The sequence below is a fragment of the Pan paniscus genome, chromosome 4, assembly GCF_029289425.2.
Source record: "Pan paniscus chromosome 4, NHGRI_mPanPan1-v2.0_pri, whole genome shotgun sequence".
Taxonomy (NCBI): Eukaryota; Metazoa; Chordata; class Mammalia; order Primates; family Hominidae; genus Pan; species Pan paniscus.
The window spans coordinates 59519120-59540437 of NC_073253.2; the positions used below are offsets into that span (position 1 = coordinate 59519120).

The 21318-nt window shown below is 40.3% G+C and overlaps 1 long non-coding RNA gene across 1 annotated transcript; it reads right to left on the reverse strand.

Moving 5' to 3' along the window:
• Positions 1 to 2534: 2534 nt before the first annotated feature.
• LOC130541518 (uncharacterized) lies at positions 2535 to 20326 on the reverse strand. The gene is made up of 4 exons (XR_008955575.1): positions 15803 to 20326; positions 13886 to 14151; positions 9152 to 9218; positions 2535 to 2638 (listed from the first exon to the last, which is right to left on the reverse strand). It is a non-coding gene; the product is annotated as an uncharacterized LOC130541518 (long non-coding RNA).
• Positions 20327 to 21318: the final 992 nt, after the last annotated feature.

Sequence of the window (21318 nt, forward strand, 5' to 3'; positions counted from 1 at the left end):
TGGCTGTTTCGTTTAACTGACAGATGCAATAAGTATTTATTAATTTGAGTTCAATTTTAAAACACTTTAGCAATTAAATACAAAACATTTGTATTCTGTTTGTAGAGAGTTTACTGGGCGAGCTCTGTCAGTGATTTCCAATTAAATCAGGGCTATCTCCCTTCCTTGTTAATTTACATCACTGTTACAGTGATTCAGATCTCAAGTGAGAATGTATGCACAAGTTTCTGTGCTGTGAATCATGGAGAAAGGCAGAGACACTGGTTACAAAAGCCCACCTATCCATTAAATGTCACACACAAGAGGTGGTAGAATTTGGACTCAGACTGTCTCAGTTTGAATCTCAGTTCAACCACTTCCTGGCTATATGACCTTACCCAGCTCTTATTCTCCATGCCTTAGTTTGATGTATAAATAAAGACAAATGGCCAACCTCCTGGTGCAGTGTTCACTGGGAAACACTAATGGATACAGGAAAATAAATACAGTATGCCACCCTCCCCCATCTGAGTTTTCACTTGCTATGAACAACCACAGTCCAAAAATATTACATACAATAAGATATTTTGAGACAAACAATGTTCACATTAACTTTTATTATAGTATGTTGTTATAATTCTTCTATTTTATTATTAGTTATTGTTATTAGTCTCTGCCTAATCTATTATATAAATTAAATTTTATCATAGGTATATATGTGAAAAAACATAGTATATGTAGGGTTTGGTATTATTTATGGTTTCAAGCATCCACTGGGGGTCTTGGAATGTATCCCCCTCAGATAAGGGGGCACTAGTGTAGGTGTGTGAGTCTCCAAGTAAGTCAAAGACAGCACATAGCAATCTGGTCTTCCTGGATGTCAGACTTCAGGAGAGCGGACTCCCCGCCTTGCCTTGTGTTGCTTTTAAGCTGCATGATTAGGAAAGTCCAGGCCCTTCCTTGGTGTGACCAATACCAGGATGGAATACACCAGCAACATGATGGGATAGGAGTTTGCCTCCAGCCCTATCCTTCCAGCTCAGCACTGGCAGTTGAGGTTAGCACCAGGGAGCTGGTGTGCAAAGCAGTGGCAGGATCTACCACCTGAACCTTCATGGTTGGGGAAGCCCCAGCCCCTGCCTGGCAAGAAAAGGACTCAGGCTGTCTGGATTCTAATTTCTGTTCAACCACATACTGGCAAGACTTGTGGGCAAGCCTTGCTTTGGGCTACAAGCCAGAGTTTAAGGCAATTCATTCTGATTGGTTTCCAGGGTATCCTGGGGCAAGTTACCTCCTTTTTCTGGAAGGCCAGCCTGTAGGGGATCATGAGACCAATTAACTCCTACTTCTCACTTTCCTTATCTGTAACAGGGATAATAATACTACCTACCCCCAGGGGGTTGGTGTGAGTTTAAATGGTTTAAACATATAGTATGCATAAGAGTGGGTGGTACATGCTAAGTGCTCAATAAGCATTATGTCTTATGTGTGCATTTAATTACAACACAAGTGCCTTTGAAGAGATACTATCCTATGTGAGTTCAGAGTGAATCACTAACTGGAATTACCAGAAATATTTATCTACATCAGTCCATAGTTGGTGTCCCCTCAAATCTGCTTATGCAGAATTGCATACCTTGTTGTGAGCCTCACTGTCTGGATTCTACACTCTGCCTTTTCTATCTGTTTGTTTTGACGTCTAGAGCCTGAGGCCCATCCACATTCTCTAAACTTCACTTCTGCTGGCTTGTCTGAATGACTAAGCCTCACTGTTCCTCACAGACATCCCAGATCTCCTGGGGACCTTAGCTTCACCCAAGGCTCTGCTACTGCGACTACTCTTTGCCTTAGTGAACCCTAGAATCTTTTATTAACCCTAGACTGAACTTTACTGTGGATAAACCTCATATATATATATATATATATATATATATATATATGTTTTTTGTTGTTGTTGTTTGTTTTTGTTTTGAGACAGGATCTCTCTGTGTCACCAAGGCTAGAGTGCAGTGGAGCAATCATGGGTCACTGCAGCCTCGACTTCCTAGACCTAACCAATCCTCCCACCTCTGCCTCCCAAGCAGCTGGGACTACAGGTGTATATAACCACACCTGGCTAATTTTTGTTTTTGTATTTGTATTTTGGTAGAGATAGGGTTTCTCCATGTTGCCCAGGCTGGTCTTGAACTCCTAGGCTCAAGCAATCCTCCTGCCTCAGCCTTTCAAAGTGTTGGGATTATAGGCATGAGCCACCACACCCGGCTGAATCAGCCATTTAATCAAACTGTGTTTATCCTCTCTCCCTCTAAAGCCCTGCCCTTAACCTTCCCTTCTTTTATCTTTGACCCTTAAACCAGGCTCTACCACCTGATGTAACTTGTTTTTATGCTTTCTAGCCTCTCCATTTTTCACCTCTTATAGCATTCTTTTGTGAATAATAAAACCAAATCATAATATTTTATGAAACATTATAAGGTACACAGTAGTTATTAAAGGATGAGTAAGACAGAATTCTTGCTATGTAGGAATTTACAGCTTATAGGAGACATAAAATATAACAATGCTCATAATACTCCTTTATTATCCTTTCAATATCCATGGGATCTCTAGTGATGTCTCTCCTCTTCCATTTCTGATATTAGTACAGCCAGCCTTCCATCTTCATGGGTTCCCCATTCATAAAATCAACCAGCCATGGATCAAAAGTATTTTTTGAAAAGCAAAAATAAAAATAGAATAAAATAATACAGATTTTAAAACAGTACATTGTAACAATTATTTACATAGCATTTACATTGTGTGAGGTATTAAAAGTAATCTAGAGATGATTTAAAGCATGAGAGAAGATGTGTGTAGGCTATATGTAAATACTGTGCCATTTTATGTAAGAGATTTGAGCATCCATAAATTTTGGTATCCATGTTGGGTCCTGGAACAATTCCCCAGGGATATCATGGGACAACTCTAATTTGTGTCTTCTCTTTTTTTCTTGGCCTAGAGAGTAACCAATTTTAATATTCTTTTTAAAGAACTAACTTTTGATTTTGTCTATTAATTTCCTATTTTCCATTTCACTGATTTCTGCTCTAATTCTTCATTGTCTTTTCTTCTCCTTATTTGGCATTTGGTTTGCTCTTCTTTTTAAGTTTTCTAAAATAGAAGTTTAGATTATTATAGATCTTTCTTCCTTTCTAGTTTATGTATTCAATGCTATAGATTTCCTTCCAAGTACTGTTTTTGCTGCATTATGCAAATTTTAATGAGTTGTATTATCATTTTCATTTAGTTTGAAACATTTTTTAAGTTCTTTTGAGATTTCTTTTTCTTATCCATATATTATTTAGAAGAGTGTTTCTTAATCTCCAAGTATTTGGGATTTTCTAGCTATCCTTCAGTTATTATTTTTTCATAAGCAAGAGCTGAGGCCTCTATCTTTCTGTTATTGATTTCTAGTTTAATTACAATGTGGTCTGAAAGCAGATGTGTGATTTCTAGTCTTTTAAATTGTTAAGGTGCATTTTATGGCCTAGAATGTGGTGTATTATGGTGAATGTTCCATGTGAGCTTGAGAAGAATGTGTAAGGTGCTGCTCTTGGATGAAGCAGTCTACCGATATCAATCATATCTAGTTGATTGGTACTGCTACTGAGTTCAGCTATGTCCTCACTGATTTCCTGCCTGCTGGATCTGTCCATTTCTTATTAAGGTGTGTTGGATTCTCCAGCTATGATACTGGATTTATCTATTTCTCCTTGCACTTTTATCTGTTTCTGCCTCACTTATTTTAATGCTCTTAAAATAAGTTAGCCACACACACGCTAAGAATAATTAAGTCTTCTTGCACTGTTTACACCTTTATCATTAGTTAATCCCCCTCTTTAAACCTGATAATTTTTCTTGTGGTGAAAAAATATAACAATATAAATTTCTTTATAATAGAAGTGTGTAGGGGGCAGCCAAGAAGTATAATTCCCACTGAAAAAGGGATGCATGGGTAAGAACTTATTTTTTATCGTTTATCATGTGCCATGTACTGGGTCTAAGAAACGGGGGCAGGGATTGTTTCTTTAGGCATGACACGATTGGAGGCTGGATGCATGAAGTTGGTAGCAATAAATAAGAAAAAAGCTTGTGTCTATATGTGCTTTGTATATCTAGTCTATCTACCTACTTATCTATCTGTCTATCTTGCTGAATCAGTTCAGAATGAATGAGGCATTATGACATTTTATTCCTTAATAGTTCAATGTACATCTAAAAAAAAAACAAAAAAACTGAGCATTCTCTGATCTCACAAGACAATTACATCTAACAATCAACAGTAATTCTCTAATCTACTCTGTACTTGTCATGCTTTATTCTCCCTTTGCCTTCTACCTCCAGATGCATTCTCCACTTTTTTCTGTTTTGCTCTCAGCTCCAAAAGGCTGATTTCTACAGACTGCCATGGGTGGCCAGGACTCCAACTGGGGTCAGCCAATTGGAGGCACCTACAAGGCATCAGAGGCCAATGGGGAGCACTGGCAAGAGATCAGAGGGTGGGAGAGTGGCTGGGATACTCTCTCTGCTCCTCCCTGCTGAGTTCCTGGTCCGGTACTGGCTGCATCTGCCACTGTATCCCTTGTGAAGCTGTGCTCTGTTCAGCAGCTCCAGCTGTGACTAGACCCTCATAACTGCCCCCATGCCTGCTCCTTTGGGTCTAACAGCAGTTGGTGACGGCTTCCCTGCTGCGCCCTGGGTGCCTCAGCACCCCCTATTGATTCCATTAGCTCTGCCTACATCCCTCAATAGTCCCTTCTTTAACTGATTCATGATTAAGTTCTTTTGAGTTTGCCATCGGTTTCCTGCGAGGACCCTGCCTGATATTTGAATATTCCATATTCAAAACTCACCATTAACCCAAAGTGTTTTTAAAGCTTTTTTTAAAAACCAAAATCCACTCGAGAATCCCATGTTGAATTGGTTTTGCCTGTTTAGTCCCTTAACCTAGCACCTCTTCCTTTTTTCCTTGTCATTAACTTTTTTTTTTTTGAGACCATAACAGTTGTCTTATTCTGTCCCATATTCTGAATGTGTTCAAGTGTACCTTAATTTGTTCTTCTCTGCTTTGAATTTCCTTTAACTTGAATCTAATCCAGCCTTTAGATTCCATTTCCATCTTAAACATTATCTCTTAAATATTATTGACAGGTGCTGTCATATAATTTATAAAGCATTACCTCAGAAGTCACACAGCATCATTAATAGTGGGACAATCAGATAGTAAGTTACCTAGTGATAATAGCCATATTTCTCCATGGTAAAGGGTACTTTTTCCTCCATTTGCTATTAACAAGTAATAGCAAATTGCTTGTTATTTTAAGGGTGATACGTTGGTGCTTTTTGAATATCTGGTTCTCTGTTGACTGTTCAACTAACAGTTTTAGCATTCATTATTGATCCTTGTTTGGATTGATTATTTCATAATGTCTTGCAAAAATATTATCATTATTTCTACATTTATTATCTAGCATTCTTTTGTATACAAAAACTTTAGTTTAATAACGAGAGCTGTTTATTTTTCCTGACTACAGGTGTTATGTAAAAGCAGAATAATCCCTAATTTGGCCCCCTTTAATTCCTTACTCTGAAATTAGATAATCAATGTAATGTCATTACTAATATAAACTGTCTATATTGGGTTTCATTAATGAGCTCTCATAATTCTGTGCAATTAAGCTTGGTTATCAGGGAAATTGAATTCTATATCTTCTCAAACACAATAAATTCAGCTTTGTCTGCATCTTCTTACCTTTTATTATTGCTGCAGAGATGTCTGCACCAGCCCTGGTCATCCATACATTACTAGCACTAATAGATACAGACCTCTGGTACTATGGTAGCACAAACCCGATGAACAAAACCCACCATCAATAGCTGGTATTTACACCACAATTAGATTGCACATCTTGTAAGAGCACTCAGAAGGCATTCAAAAGGGCTATCATCTCTTTCCTGTGTAAGCTATTAGTCTCACAAATCTTTGATCAGGAGACCCTCAAAGCTTAGCTGTACTGTTACATTGCTTTCTCATGCTGAAATAAGCCATTTTGCTTCCCTAAGTGCTTCGTTCTGAAAAAAATAATAGATTTTTTAAAGCTAAGTGAGACTTCTGGGTTCTGTTGGATTTTCATGAGTGATCATGTAGGGGCTGGCCATTTGTTATCCTCAAGTGCACTTTTGGCTGTCTCCTTCACTCCCTATATGCAGTCACAGGTATCTGCTACATGTAGTAACAGACTTTCGCCAAGCTCTCTTTCAAATACTCAGTGCTAGTCAGAGTTCCCAGCCTCATCTGTATGGCTCTGGGCTTTTCTCTGCAGCTGCCACCTCTTAGTAGCTGTTCCTCAATTGCAAACACCACAGCAGAGGGGAGAGAATCAGACAGAAAGAAAAGGCTCACATGGCCATTCACCAATTAACAAAGTCTTTCTCCAATAAAACTAACAATAATTAGCCGAAATCCCTAACATCCCAGTCATCATCACAAATAAATCTTTTTACTCATTGAGACAACGTAGAGTGAGCCATACATGCCAAAAACATCTAGGCTAAAGGATGTACAAAACAAAGTTGTGATAAGGGCTGTCTGGCCATTGGCTTATTTGCTCCCAGATCCATTCATTGTCTTTCCCCTGTCTGTTCCATGTTACAGGGGCTATCCTCTGCAAACTACAATTCCCAGTTTATTAATTTTCTATTACTATATAACAAATTACTGCAAACTTTGCAGCTAAAAATAACTCCCATTTACTATCTCATAGGTCTATACTTCAGAAATCTGGGTTAATTTGGCTGGTTCTCTGTTTAGAAAGCCCAAGTCAAGGTGTGAGCTGGACTCTTATTTTGAGACTCTGGGGAAGAATCCACTTTCTAGTTCATTCTGGTTGTTGGCAGAATGTCGTTCCTTTCAGCTATAGGACTCAGGTTGCTTTTCCTTGCTGGCTGTCGGCAGGAGACCAGGCCTCGCTCAGTCATTGACTGGGAGAGGTGGAATGGGTTTAGAGGAGGGGCAGGGTGGGTTGAGGAGTGGACCGTGATGAAACTCATTGCTGGGGGCTGTTAGATAATACTCCTCCTCTCAGCTGGGCAATAAGTCCTTTCTGAGGAGTATCTAAGCCAGGGGTTGGTAACTGTATATAGCCTGCTGCCTATTTTGCTACAGCTCCCCAACCTAAAAGTAGATTTTTACATCTTTAATGGTTACATTTTATATTTATTTTTTATTTATTTTTTGAGATAGGGTCTTACTTTGTTGCCCAGGCTGGAATACAATAGCATGATCATGGCTCACTGCAGCCTTAACCTCCTGGGCTGAAGTGATCCTCCTGCCTCAGCCTCCTGAGTAGCTGGTACTATAGGTGCAAGCTACCATTTTTTTTTTTTAAGAGTGAGAGAGATGGTGTTTCACTGTGTTGCTTAGGCTAGTCTCAAACTCCTGAGCTCAAGAAATCCTCCTGCCTCAGCCTCCCAAAATGCTGGGATTATAGGCGTGAGCTACTGTACTCTTAGCACTTACATAATATCTTGATTTTGCTGCTTAGCTCTCACAGGTTGAAATATTTACTATCTGGCCCTTTACAGAGAATAATTCATGGGCTCCTGAATTTTATGCTGGGCATCTTTGTGTCTGTTCAACCCTGGCAGGTCAGAATAGAGGGCATGGTGAGGGGGACCCTGATACTGTAATTGAGGAAGGGAGAAAGTGGGAGACATATCGAGTAGAAAAAAACCCAAAACCCAGAAACTTGATAGCAGGGCATGCATAAAAAAGTGAGACTGTCATTTAAAACTTCCTGGAATGGAGTATAATTTTTTAGGTCTTTGCTAATTTGTTGTAATAAAAATATTCTTGTTTTAATTTGCATATCATTTGTCTACTAATAAAGTTGGAATTGGATCTCTTTTCATGTGTTAATTTAAAGAATTGCAAATGACAGCCACAAATAAAATGAACAGATTTCTGAACCAAGGATAGAAACAAAATAGTTAATATCCATATACCTAAAATAATCTACAAAATGGAAAACATTAAGGTTCCTACCAAAAAATGAACAAATGTTTATGCTTTTAAATTTGTTAATACTTGAAAACAGAAACAAATTTTGAAGCATAGCTTCTGAGTCCAAAACCTTGTAGTTGAGCATTTTGAAATATCTAGGGTAGTTCCCTAGTACTTCTACTCGTTCACTTCTCTACTCATTTGGCTAAACTAAATAGTTTTATTTCTAAAGAATATTTATGTTATCAAAGAAGCAGAAAAAAATTTTTCCTAAGGAAAAATGGAGTCAAGAATACCAAGTTTTATATTTGCAATAATGATATTTTCTCTCAAAGAAATTGCAGGAAAAAAATTTATAACTATTAGTGCACAGCTAGAAAATTGAAATGGCACCAAGAAAAACCTACATGATTGCAATCAGCTCTTGTTCAAGAGTAAAATCCCCTTTAGTGCCTGAATTGTGATTTTTAAATATCATTCTCCACTAAGAGAAATTCCTTTTGAGAAATAGTTGATTTTAGGTCCACATCAGGACATTTACAAAATGAGTAAGACATAATTTTCTGCCAGAAAGCAGGGAAATAATCAAACTTTAAAGAGGTCATGTCAAAAGTACACAGGACCTAAACTGAAAAGGCTTCTGCTGGCAAAGTTGTGACAATTCAAGCCAAAAGGAACAATATCACTGCTTGAAACATAAATATATAAACATTCAGTAGTTCACAACAATACTCAGGGATCAACGCATTGGTCACCATCTGAGTTGGCTAGGGCACCAACTCTACTCTCAATTTTTTTTGTGTTTGTTTTGAGATGAAGTCTCCCTCTGTTGCACAGGTTAGCGTGCAGTAGTGTGATCTCAGCTCACTGCAACCTCTGCCTCCTGGGTTCAAGCGATTCTCCTGCCTCAGCCTCCTGAGTAGCTGGGATTACAGGTGCGCGCCACCACACCCAGCTAATTTTGTATTTTTAGTGGAGATGGGGTTTCACCATGTTGGCCAGGCTGGTCTCAAACTCCTGACCTCAAGTGATCCACCTGCCTTGGCCTCCCAAAGTGCTGGGATTACAGGTGGGAGCCACTGTTCCTGGCCTACTCTCAAAATTAATAAAAGAAAAGAATCAAGATTTTACCTTTCCGGCATAAGCTGCATTTCCATTTATCCAAAGACTTGAGGTCATGTGCTTCACAGAATTCCAGCTAACAAATGCAGAAGAAATGATGGGCTTAGAAAATCACTATCTTTCAATTTTAGTGAGATACTATGGATCTAGGATAATCAATGGTTGATAAATATTGTAAAGGAGGGATCCAGCTGCCACTTCCTAATACACTGATCAATTTTAGCATCACTCAAGTTAGATAGGCCTTGACATTGTATTTCAAGATACAATGCCATAGGAACTATAAAGCTCCACTTACAAAGTATTCATACCAAATTGAACATGTTTTGAGATCTAACAATAAGTTTATAGGAAATATGAGGAATAAAGGAACTACTTTTTGAAACCATCATGAGAAAGCAATCAGCCAAATTCAAATATGGAATACTCTGTGGTATGAAGAATGGACTTCTCCAACAAATCAACTGTATTAAAAAACAGCAGAAGGGTATAGAATAAAATACATAGCAGATATAATAATCAAATGTAATATTTAGGCCATATTTGGATCCTAATTTGAACAAACCAGTTGTAAAAAGCATTTGAGACTATCACAAAATCTTTTTTTTTTTTTTTTTTTTGAGACGGAGTCTCGCTCTGTTGCCCAGACTGGAGTGCAGTGGCGCTATCTCTGCTCCCTGCAAGCTCCGCCCCCCGGGTTCATGCCATTCTCTTGCCTCAGCCTCCCAAGTAGCTGGGACTACAGGCGGCCACCACCACACCCGGCTAATTTTTTTGTATTTTTAGTAGAGACGGGGTTTCACAGTGTTTGCCAGGATGGTCTCGATCTCCTGACCTCGTGATCCGCCCACCTCAGCCTCCCAAAGTGCTGGGATTAGAGGCGTGAGCCACCACGCCCGGCCTGACTATCACAAAATCTTAACATAGTCTCGGTATTACATGAAATGAAAAAAACCACTGTACATTTTGTTGAGTAGCATCATGCCATGGTGGTTGCGTGGGGAGAAAAAATAGTCTATCAGTTATCAACGCTCCAGCCAGTCTAAACTTCCCTCAAGGCCAATGAAGATTCTTTAGAACACAAAAGAAATCACATGGGCTCTAAAACAGTCTGGTTCTATCTGAAGCAGCATTTCTTTCCTTTCATGCAACAGTATCTCATAAGTGACAGGTAAACTGGGTACTGAAGATCATGATGCAGAAGTTGTGGTGGTTAATATGCGATTTTTGCCAACCCATCATTTGAGGTGATCAGGGTAAATTTTTTTACTGGGAGGAAGAAAATCTAAGAAATATATGAGTACGTTAGGGAAAAACCTGTATATTCCATACAGTGAAGACCTTCAATGAGGTGGTGATTCTTGAAGCCATTAAACCAGCCACTAAGTTTTCTATTATATTAAACTATCTGGTGAAGCTGTGAGTGCAGTTGAAGATGCTTTGAAGAGACATCCCTCTGTATTGAAACCCTAGATCAGAATTCTAATGTCGATGCCTATGTTCTCTATTGGCAGTGAATGCCCCAAGGACCTACAAGAAGCCTGAGCCCCAGGATATAAGGCTGCAAAGGGCTGTCTGTGATGCTAAAGGCAAATGTTTACAGAGATTCAGCCATGCTAGTATTTCTATTTGTATCACACTCTCAGGTTTTTTACTTCCTAATTCTAACACCAACCCCATTTTTCTCATAAGCCCTATTATTTTAAGTATACTATATTGCTAACTGAAGAGTGTTTTTTTTTTTTTAGGAATGCATATGATGTCTTAGCAAAGATAACTGTGTACCAAAGTTAATATTTTGGCCACTTATTAGAAGCCTAACATTGAACAAACCACTAATCTTCTCTGGACTATCTAACTAGCTTTCTAAAATTTGACAAATGGGAATATCACCTCTCTTTAAGGATTGCTAAGGTTGTACACATAAAGCACCTAATATGTCATCTAGCACATGGGAGGACTGAATAAATAGTAGTCATTATTATCCGAGGATAAGTGTTAGTCCTCGACCTGCTGCTGCTGAACTAGGGAGCTCAACAGCAACCAAGCTGAGTGAGCAGTCTGCAGATATTTTGACATGAACACTCAGTGATTTATCCTGCGTTCTCTTCACCTCCTCTTCCAGACCACAGAAACACAACTAGTCTTTCATTGTTCCCTCCTCTGGTCTGCAGGTTAAACCCCAAATGGAGCCACCCCTGAAACCTCAGCCTGGTTGTTACAGACAAACTGAGCCAAGCTCAGAAAACTCTAAGTTCCTGCTTCGCACGGTGTTAATGCAGGTTAACACACAGTATGTTGAGAAGCAGTCCTGGCAGCCCCCCAGCGGCTTTTCCAGATATCCCATTGCTGGTTTGATAAACCAGGGCCTAGAATATCTCCTCAGAGGAACTCCTACTTAGGAGTCCTGTGATCAGGGCCTCAGGGTCAGTCCCATCACCCCAGTGCCCTCCTCAGTGCTTCTGGCTGCAGAAGCTTGGTCAAAGGGAACCCCAGAGGGAATCTACCCATAGCAGACACTTCTGCTAGTGAAAAGAGATACAAAAGGAACCTGGTGAGAAACTCCTAGAGCCCTTTAGTTCCTCTCCAATATAGCTGCCCATATACATTTAATCAGACATGAGGAGAGTTTAAAAACACAGCACTGAAAGGAAAGTGGAGCCTTGGATCTAGCTCTCCTCATGGGAGCTCTCCTGAGGCTCAAGGCAAACGGCTGGGACCCACGGCCTGGGGCTTCCCCGGTGAGGCTCCTCAGATTCCTACCCTGTCTTTCCTCCCTGGTTGCCTGGGAACTGACCAGCCTGCTTATGGCCACTTTCCTTTCCACTCAGCCTCTTCTGACAAAGGGCACCCCCTAGACTGCATCCAGCACCAGATCCCAAGGAGATTCCTTTACGGCATCATGGCGTGATTCAGAAAAGGGAAACGGAGAAACAGAGAAGTAGGTGAAGAAAGTAGGAAAAAGAAAATAAGGGGAAGAATGAGGCTAAAGTCAAAAGAAAGGCCAAGAACTTATTCATGGCTGGGGTGTCACATGTGGTCATCACCATCATATATTTCCTGATTCAAAAATTATCTAAAAGGGCTGGGCACGGTGGCTCACCCCTGTAATCCCAGCACTTTGGGAGGCCAAGGCGGGCAGATCACCTGAGTTCCAGAGTTCAAAACCAGCCTGGCCAACATGGTGAAAACCCGTCTATACTAAAAATACAAAAATTAGGCAGGTGTGGTGGCACATGCCTGTAATTCCAGCTACTTGGGAGGCTGAGGCAGGAGAATCGCTTGAACCCGGGAGGCAGAGGTTGCAGTGAGCCAAGATCGCACAGTTGCACTCCAGCCTGGGCAACAAGAGTGAAACTCCATCTCAAAAACAAAAAAAAAAAAGAAAAAAAAATTATCTAAACGTACTTAGGAAAGAATTGAAGGATTATATCCTGAAAGGATTCACTGTTTTGTTGTGGAAATTTGGCCTTTAAGGGCTTTTGTTTCCTATGAAAATGCATGAGCTATAAGAGCAGAAAGTTTACAGACCAAGTAAGAGATCTTCAGAGTTATTTAGGTTTTAATAAGCTTGCCTCACTCCATATATATTTTTCCAAGGGCAGTCAATCATCTAGACATGTAATGTTAATAAATGAAGTGACATTTGTATTGTCTATGTAGAAGTGACTGTTGCTTACACAAAGCTTTCTTCCAAAGAGTGTAACATTCCCATGGAACGCCCTAACAGGCAGACAGATCTTTTAATTGTTCCTCAGAAAGTGCTTCCAGACTTGTAACCTCAGAGAATGTCTTGCTTACAAGTAGTCTGAGAACAAGTTCTTACATGTTCTAGAAAGGAAGGCCCTGAAAACATAGAAGCAGGCTGTTTTCAAAAAAGGGGAAGAAAAACAGATGTCCAGTTGATTGGACAAATTAGTCCTAGGTAGAAAAAAGAATGTGAAATGCACAATAACTTGAGGGGTGAAAGGCAGTTGTGAGATGGAGAAGGTAACGATGAATGATAATTACTGTGTATTTACTTTCTGGAAGGAGAATGTAGGAAATGTTAGAGCTCAATCACTTAAAAATTCATTGGTTTTTCACCACTATTCTTGACAAAATAAAACGTCAAAATTCACACAACAGCACAGAAAAATAGATGAAACATAGGCAGATAGAAGTTGTGAGTGCCTCGTTCTATCTTGAATGTCTAGAGGCATCTGGATGTTTTAAAGATACCTTTACAAAAAAGTAAACCTTAAAAGAACTACATAGGCTCTTTTTTCATAAAAAAAATAAAGGGGATTGCGTAAAAGATTATTGCTTAGAGATTTGGAAGAATTCCAAGAACGTTCATATTCCTAAAATAAAAGCCAGCCCAATTTAAAAGTTTTATGAAAAGCTTAACTGGGGTTGTTTCTAAATTAAATCCAAGAACACTCTCAAGTTGATTTTGTCTATTTAGAATTGCCTAAAATAAAGGAAAAGTGTGAAAAACATATATTAGGAAAACTGCCAGACTTAAGTTTTCGCTTCTATCAAAAGGATTATACTGAAGGAAAGAGTCTTTGCTTCTTTATGCATGAAGAATATGTTCTGAAAATAAAGATATCGGCTATCCAAGCAAGCTTTAAAATTGCTCTTTTGTGAGATCCCATGGTATGTGGTGTAAGTACAAATACATTAGAGGTGTGTATTAATTATTGATGGCTGCCTAAAAATTTACCCCCAAATTTAAGAGCTTAAAACAACGTTTATTACCTCACACTGTTTCTAGGGTCAGAGTCAGGGTCAGGAATCCAGGAGTGGCTTAGTTGGGTGGTTCTGCCTCCCGAGATTATCATCAAGCTGTCACCTAGGGCTGAAGTCTTCTGAGGCTTGACTGGGGCTGGAGAATCTCCTCCCAAGCTTAGTCACGTGATTGACAACAGGTCTCAGGTCCTCATTACCTGAGATTCTCATTGCATGGTGGTTGGCTTCCCTTTGAGTGAGTGATGAGAGATGGTAGCCACAATGTCTTTTATAACCTAATCTCAGAAGTGACATATCATTACCTCTGCCATATTCTGTCACACAGATAAATTCTGGTACAATGTGGGAGGGGAATTATACAAGGGTATGAATACCAGGAGGAGACAATCTTGAGGGTTGGCTACCATAGTCTGCCTTCTAGGCTCCAGTGAATCAAGTCCCTCCAACATGCAAAACACATCCACTCCATCTCAACATTTCTAAAATTCTTGTCTCATTACAGCATCAACTCAAAGTCTAGAGTCTTGTCATTTAAATCAGGACCAGGTACACAAGAGGTTCCTTAGGTATAATTTCTTAACTCTAGCTCCTTGGGTATAATTCCTCTCAATCTGAAACTAACACGCACACACATAGACACACACACACACACCCCCCAAACACACAATGGTGGAACAGGAATAAACACTATATGCATTAATATTCAAAAAGGAAAGGTACTGGACACACTACTATGTCCCCATAGCAGCTCTGAAATCCAGCCAGGTAAATGTTGGAATCGCCTTAGGATTTAGTCCTATTTCTACGCATGAGTTATTCTCTGAGGCTTTTAGCTTCCCCTTCGGAGTCATCCTTTTTTAAAAAGAGACAGAGTCTTGCTATGTTGCCCAGGCTGATTCAAACTCCTGGGCTCAAGTGGTCTTCCCACCTTGTCCTCCCAAAGTGCTGGGGTTACAGGAGTGAGTCACCATGCTTAGCTATTCTTTCTTTTTCATGAAAGTTAGTACATGTATGCAGCTGAAATTTTTTCTTAACCTGCAGTGAAACAGGGGCAAAGTGAGTACCAAGGCCTTTTTTCATTTCATACTGTCTCTATCCCTTTGAGTTCTAGTTGGCAATGTTTCTACTAATATAATTCTTTTAAAAAATTTGTGAATCTCCTATGAATTTTTGGGGGTCCATTCCATTAGACAAAAGTCACGCCCAAAAATCTTTTTGAGATAATCCCTTTCCCACCTTGTGATTCTGCTGAAAAACTATGCTCTTAAGCTTCTCAGGAGCCCTGTTTTTGAAAGAATCTGTGAGTCACAGCCTTAAAAACTTTAGAGGGCCTTTGTGTGACTAAACTGGTACGCTGAGGCACCACTTTTGATCTTTCTGAGGTCATAACAAAGGATTTATAGTCACACCTCAGCTTCATCTTTGGATTATGTTTTCATGATGGTGCCCAGGATTTGACCTCTGTCCTTCAGCCATTTCTTAATTTAGCATTTTTCACCATCTGTAAAAGCTGAGAATCTTTATGTCTTTATGAATAGCAAATTAGATCACCTAGTTTACCAGGTACATTCCCACCACCGACATTATTGCAGACAACAATATTGCTAAGATTTATGCCACTCCATAGTAAGGATTCCCTGTTCTGTTTTCAACAAGATTTTTTTCACTTTCTTTTAAACGTCCACCAGCAGCCTGGTCAAAGTCCAAAGTTTTTCTAATGTTTTGTTCAAGGCTCCTGAGACTTTCACTGCTATGCTTCTTAAATTCTTTCCAGCTACCTCCACTCTCTAGTTTCCTAGCTGTGCCTACATTTTAGGTATTTATTATGGTAGCACCTTACTTCCAGGTATTAAAAAATACATTAGAATAACAAATTATCCCAAAACTTGGCAGCTTAAAAAAACAAACTTTTTTTTCATCTCATACAGTTTTTGAGGACCAGGAACCCAGGAACAGGTTAGCTGAGTTGTTCAAGCTGAGAGTCTCTCACGAGTTTGCTGTCAAGCTGTCAGCCAGGGCTGCAGTCTTCTAAAGGCTTGACTGGAGCTGCAGGTTTCACTTCCAGTGTCACTCGCATGGCTACTGTCACATGGGCCTCTCCATAGGACTGCTCATTACATGCCAGAGGGCTGCCCCCAGAATGAATGATCTATAAGAGACAGAGAGACCTAATGTCTAATGACATATTGCACTGGTCACACAAACTAACTCTGGAACCACAAGGGAGGGTGGGAATACCTGAATTGGGATTATTAGGGGGTAATTTTGGAGGCTATCACAGATATAATTGCTTTTTTTTCTTCTTTTTTTTTGAGATGGAGTCTCGCTCTGTCCCCCAGGCTGGAGTGCAGTGGCATGATCTCGGTTCACTGCAAGCTCTGCCTCCCGGGTTCATGCCATTCTCCTGCCTCAGCCTCCCGAATAGCTGGGACTACAGGCACCCACCACCACACTTGGTTAATTTTTTTGTATTTTTAGTGGAGATGGGGTTTCACCATGTTAGCCAGGATGGTCTTGATCTCCTGACCTCATGATACGCCCACCTCGGCCTCCCAAAGTGCTGGGATTACAGGCGTGAGCCACTGTGCCCGGCCACAGAGTATAATTTTTAAAAGAACTCCTTTTCTCTCCCGTACCAGAACAAATTGAAAAGTAGATGCAATGCAAGAGTCAAACAAATAGATCAAAATATTAACTTTATTATTGATAGAAGCTAAATTGGAGGAGGTGGCCTAGACATGTGGCTACAATGAGCTTCAATACTTGACCTCCAAATTAGACTTACCTACCCAGTTATAGAAAGAACAGGACTTCTCACTTATCAGATTAGCTTATCACACAGAGAGCAAAACAAAAAGCACCTCTTCTGTGTTTTTTTTCTGTGTTTTTGTGGGGTCTTTTTGTGCAGAGGTGCCTGCCCCTTGTGTAATACATCTAACAAAATCTGTCCTGCCTTCTTCATTAGATCCCAGAAAGTCTAACACAGTTCTCAAGCTTTAGTATGCTGATTGCTGGGCCTGGAGAATCTCCATTCCTTTATAAATTCCCAGATAATCTTGATACAGCTGGTCTGAGAACCACACTTTGAGAACCACTGGCCAAGTACCTATGATGCACTGATGCTTATGGGCATCTCATTTTCATTCCCAATCTCATTAGTGTCCATAAAAATATAAGATAGATTTCACTAACCCTTCCCCTGCACTTGACAGACAAGGAGAACAAGGCTCAGGAGTGAAGTCAGTGGGCCAAGCTTACATCCTGCTAGGCATGCAAAGCAATCTTCAAACCCAGGTCCAACTCCACAGCCTGTGGTCTTCCCTCTCCACCAGTTGCCACCAATTACTAAGGACTGAACATCAGTGCATAGTCTGAGTCTTAACAGTAATCTCCTAGAACTGTTTTCTATTAACTCCACTTTGCATCTTGTTTTTTATTTATTTAATTTTTATTATTTTTATTTGTTTATTTAGTTATTATTATTATTTTTTGAGACGGAGTCTCACTCTGTCGCCCAGGCTGGAGGGCAGTGGCACAATCTTGGCTCACTGCAAGCTCCGCCTCCCAGGTTCACGCCATTCTCCTGCCTCAGCCTCCTGAGTAGCTGGGACTACAGGCACCCGCCACCACGCCTGGCTAATTTTTTGTATTTTTTAGTAGAGACGGGGTTTCACCATGTTAGCCAGGATTATTTCTATTTTTTAAAACTAGAACATTTATTTGCATGACTAATTGTTGACGTTCTGAAGCTAAACTGGATGCTGCAACAGCTGCCTTCTTGGGTTTAGGTGTTGTTCCTTCACAGAATTCATCCTGAATCTGAGGTGTACAATTATCATTATTATTTTTTGAGACAGAGTCTCACTCTGTTGCCCAGGCTGGAGTGCAGTGGCACAATCTCGGCTCATTGTAACCTCAGCTTCCCAGGTTCAAGCAATTCTCGTGCCTCAGCCCCATGAGTGGCAGGGATTACAGGTGCGCGCCACGATACCCAGCTAATTGTTTTGTATTTTTAGTACAGACTGGGTTTTACCATGTTGGCCAGGCTAGTCTCAAACTCCTGACCTTAGGTGATCCACCTGCCTCAGCCTCCCAAACTGCTGGGATTACAGGCATGAGCCACTGTGCCTGGCCGCGGTGTACAATTTTTAAGTGCCTCATTTGACCAGTCCTGGTGGCATTTCATCTTTCAGCCTTGGCACTCTAGTTATACTTTCTCTTGCTCTTGTCAGTGTGGCCGCATTTGCAGCAGATCAACTTCTGAAGTTGGTAGGCCTTGGCGCCACTGTGGCAGCACGTTTACTTCTTATTGCAATGCTTTTCAAATGATGACTTTCTATTCATCGTCTTGTGTCTGTGGCCAAGACCAGACACTTCTCATCTTCTTGACCTGTAGTCTCAAGCACAGTTTGCTCCATTTTCATTTGTCAAACATAATTGTACACTATGCACAATACATTCAACTGGGTAATGTCCATGCATGTTAAAAGTAGGTAAATATGTTTACCTTAAGGGGCAAGATTAAGACTATCAATTAACAATGGGCTACCATTCCAGAAGTTCCATAAAAGAAGTTAGAAAACGTCTAGCACAACAGATACCTAGCTGCTTTCCCTCCAGGTTTGCTCTCCACTTTCTCCACCCTCCTCCCTGCCCAGGAGGTGGACCTCCGTGACCTACATCAACAGTCTTCCTTGCCTTCTAGATTCCCATTGGCTTTCTCCTCTCCAATAGTGAACAGAGGGAGGAAGGAGAGTTCCCCAACTCCCTTCATGTAGGGTCACCTCGGACTAACTGCATTTTTCCATAAAGTACATGAGTCCTCTCAAGGCGGCTGCTCTGCCCTGAGTGATTTTATTTTTTTTTTAAGACAGAGTTTCACTTTTGTCTCCCAGGTGGGGGTGCAGTGGTGCAATCTTGGCTCGCTGCAACCTCCACCTCCCGGGTTCAAGCAATTCTCTTGCCTCAGCCTCCCAAGTAGCTGGGATTACAGGCGCACACCACCATGCCCAGCTAATTTTTGTATTTTTAGTAGAGGCACAGTTTCACCATGTTGGCCAGGCTGGTCTCAACCTCAGGTCATCCGCCTGTCTCGAACTCCCAAAGTGCTGGGATTACAGGCATGCGCCACCGCACCCAGCTATGAGTGCTTTTTTTTTTTTTTTTTTAAGAGGTTTCAGGAATTCCTGCCTCCCCTATCCCTTGAGGCTCAAGGATAGTAATAGCTCTTAAAGTCCTGCACTATTGCTGTGGTTTTCCTCACCCTACCCATAGCTTTCTAAACAACCCCCTTATTAGTACCTCCTTGAATTATCCTAACTTGAGTGTGCTATTTCCCTTGGGGCCCTGAATGAATACCTATTTAAGTACAGTTTACAGTTTGGCTTTCTTTGAGCTAGCCCAGGTGCCTTAGCTTAAGGTCTATGTCATCTTCCTAGAAGTCAGTAACTTCCTGCTGCTGCCCAGATGGTTATTAAAGGCATGAAAAACTGCCTTCCGGGCCTCACATGTGCTTTGTAGGTAGAACAAATGGCAAGAGGCGACTTGGAAGGTTCTGCAGGCAAAATTCTTATTATCAAAATTGCTGCTAAATTTTAGAATTCTATAATTTTCTACCTTATATTAGGCACTTATTCTAGCAAGAGGTAAATTATCCCTGGAAGAAAGAGATAAAGTTGTCAGTCAAAGACATTTGTGTTAAATGAGTTTCAGATGTTTCTATTTTGGCTGCTAGCTGCAAGCCTGGTTTGAGAAAGAGGAAGATAAAATCCATCTAGGTTCTAGAATAATGGTTTTCAAGGTGTGTGGGGAAGATGGTTTTCACTGTCTTCTGGAAGGCATTTTGGAAATTATGGGGAGTCTTTGTGAGCCAAGGGCCAGAGATGCTAGTCTTCCTGTGGTGAAAGGGATGGTTCCACACAACAGAGAATAACTCTGTGGGAACTGTAATGTTCTAAGAGCATTCATGTTGCTGAGAAACCTGTTTATAATTACCCAGGCAAAGGGCTTATGTTTTCTTTTATGGAAAGAAAGAAGGGAAGAAGGGAAAGATGGATGGAAGGAAGGAAGGAGGGAAGGAAGGAAGGGAGGGAAGGAAGGAGAAATGGAGGAAGGGAAGGAAGAAAGGAAGGGAAGGAGGGAGGGAGGGAGGAAAAGAAGAAAAGGAAAGAAGGAAGAAGGGAAGGCAGAAGAGAAGGAAGGGAGGAAGAAAAAGAAAGAAAAGAAAGAGAGAGAGAAAGAAAAAAGGAAAGAAAGAAAGAAAAGGAAGGAAAGAATTTGTGTATGACTTTAATACTCACTGAAATTTCCAGGAATGCAACTGCCATATAAATTGAGGGACTATCATACATTGTTTTGTTTGAATTTTACCAAGCTGGTTACAATTAGAGAAAAACACAATTGTCAATCTGCATTTGTAGCTGCAGCATTCAAGGTGAGTCTACAAACATATTAAAGTGCCATAACTTCATTGTATCTTAATCTAGTGAGGTTTTATTCTACTATACATACTGAAATTTATAAAGAAAATCTCCTTGCACAAAATTTTAAAAAATTAATGTAATACACCAATGGAAATCTAATACATACATACAAAGAAAGTAGTTATGATTATTTCATTTCCGGGTAGTCAAAGGTGTATATAGCAAAGTACCTACCATAGAAATGGTCATTGGATTTGATGAAATTTGGGACCCACAGATCTAAAGCGAGGTGTTCTGATGGCTGAAGGTACCACTGGGGAGGCGGTCCACTGCAGGGAAATCCCTCCTGGGGGAAAATTGCCATGAAAGAAGCTATGTGTAAAGAATGAGAAGGAAGTGAGGACAATAAGGCCTAGTGTGTATCAGAAGCCTTCTAGTGTGTGTAAGGCTTGGAATGGGCCTTATTCCTTATTGATAACCCAATTTTAAAAAAAATTACTGACTTCTTTCAAGACCGTGTGGCATTAGTTTATCTCTCAGTATCATCTGGCATGGAGTGGATATTCAGTGAATGTCAAAGAAAATCATTCAACAAAACTCTCCTTGAATAAATTGAAGATACTACCACTCATTACTAGAAACATTTATCGAAAAAGCAACCATGATTTGTAACTTCTTTACAAAGAGATCCTGTAATATTTTTTCTCACATATGGTGACTTTGGTGGGTGTAATTTCCTATGTAACTTCAAATCTAAAATGTAGTGTTCACAGCCAGGTGAAAGGTTATTTGGCCAAACTGGAGGCCTCAAGGGCCCAAATAAATCAGGAGCTGACTTGTTTTGTTATGCTCATTATATTTCACATCTTGACAAGTTAAGAAATGTCTTGGGTATTTTTTAATGTCTGGCGTGCAACGACAGAGATTAATAAATCATCTGGAAACAGAGCTTCTTTATTAAGAACAAAAACTCAGTGAAAGCTAAACCCTGAGCCCCACTCCCTTCACCTGACAGCTGCT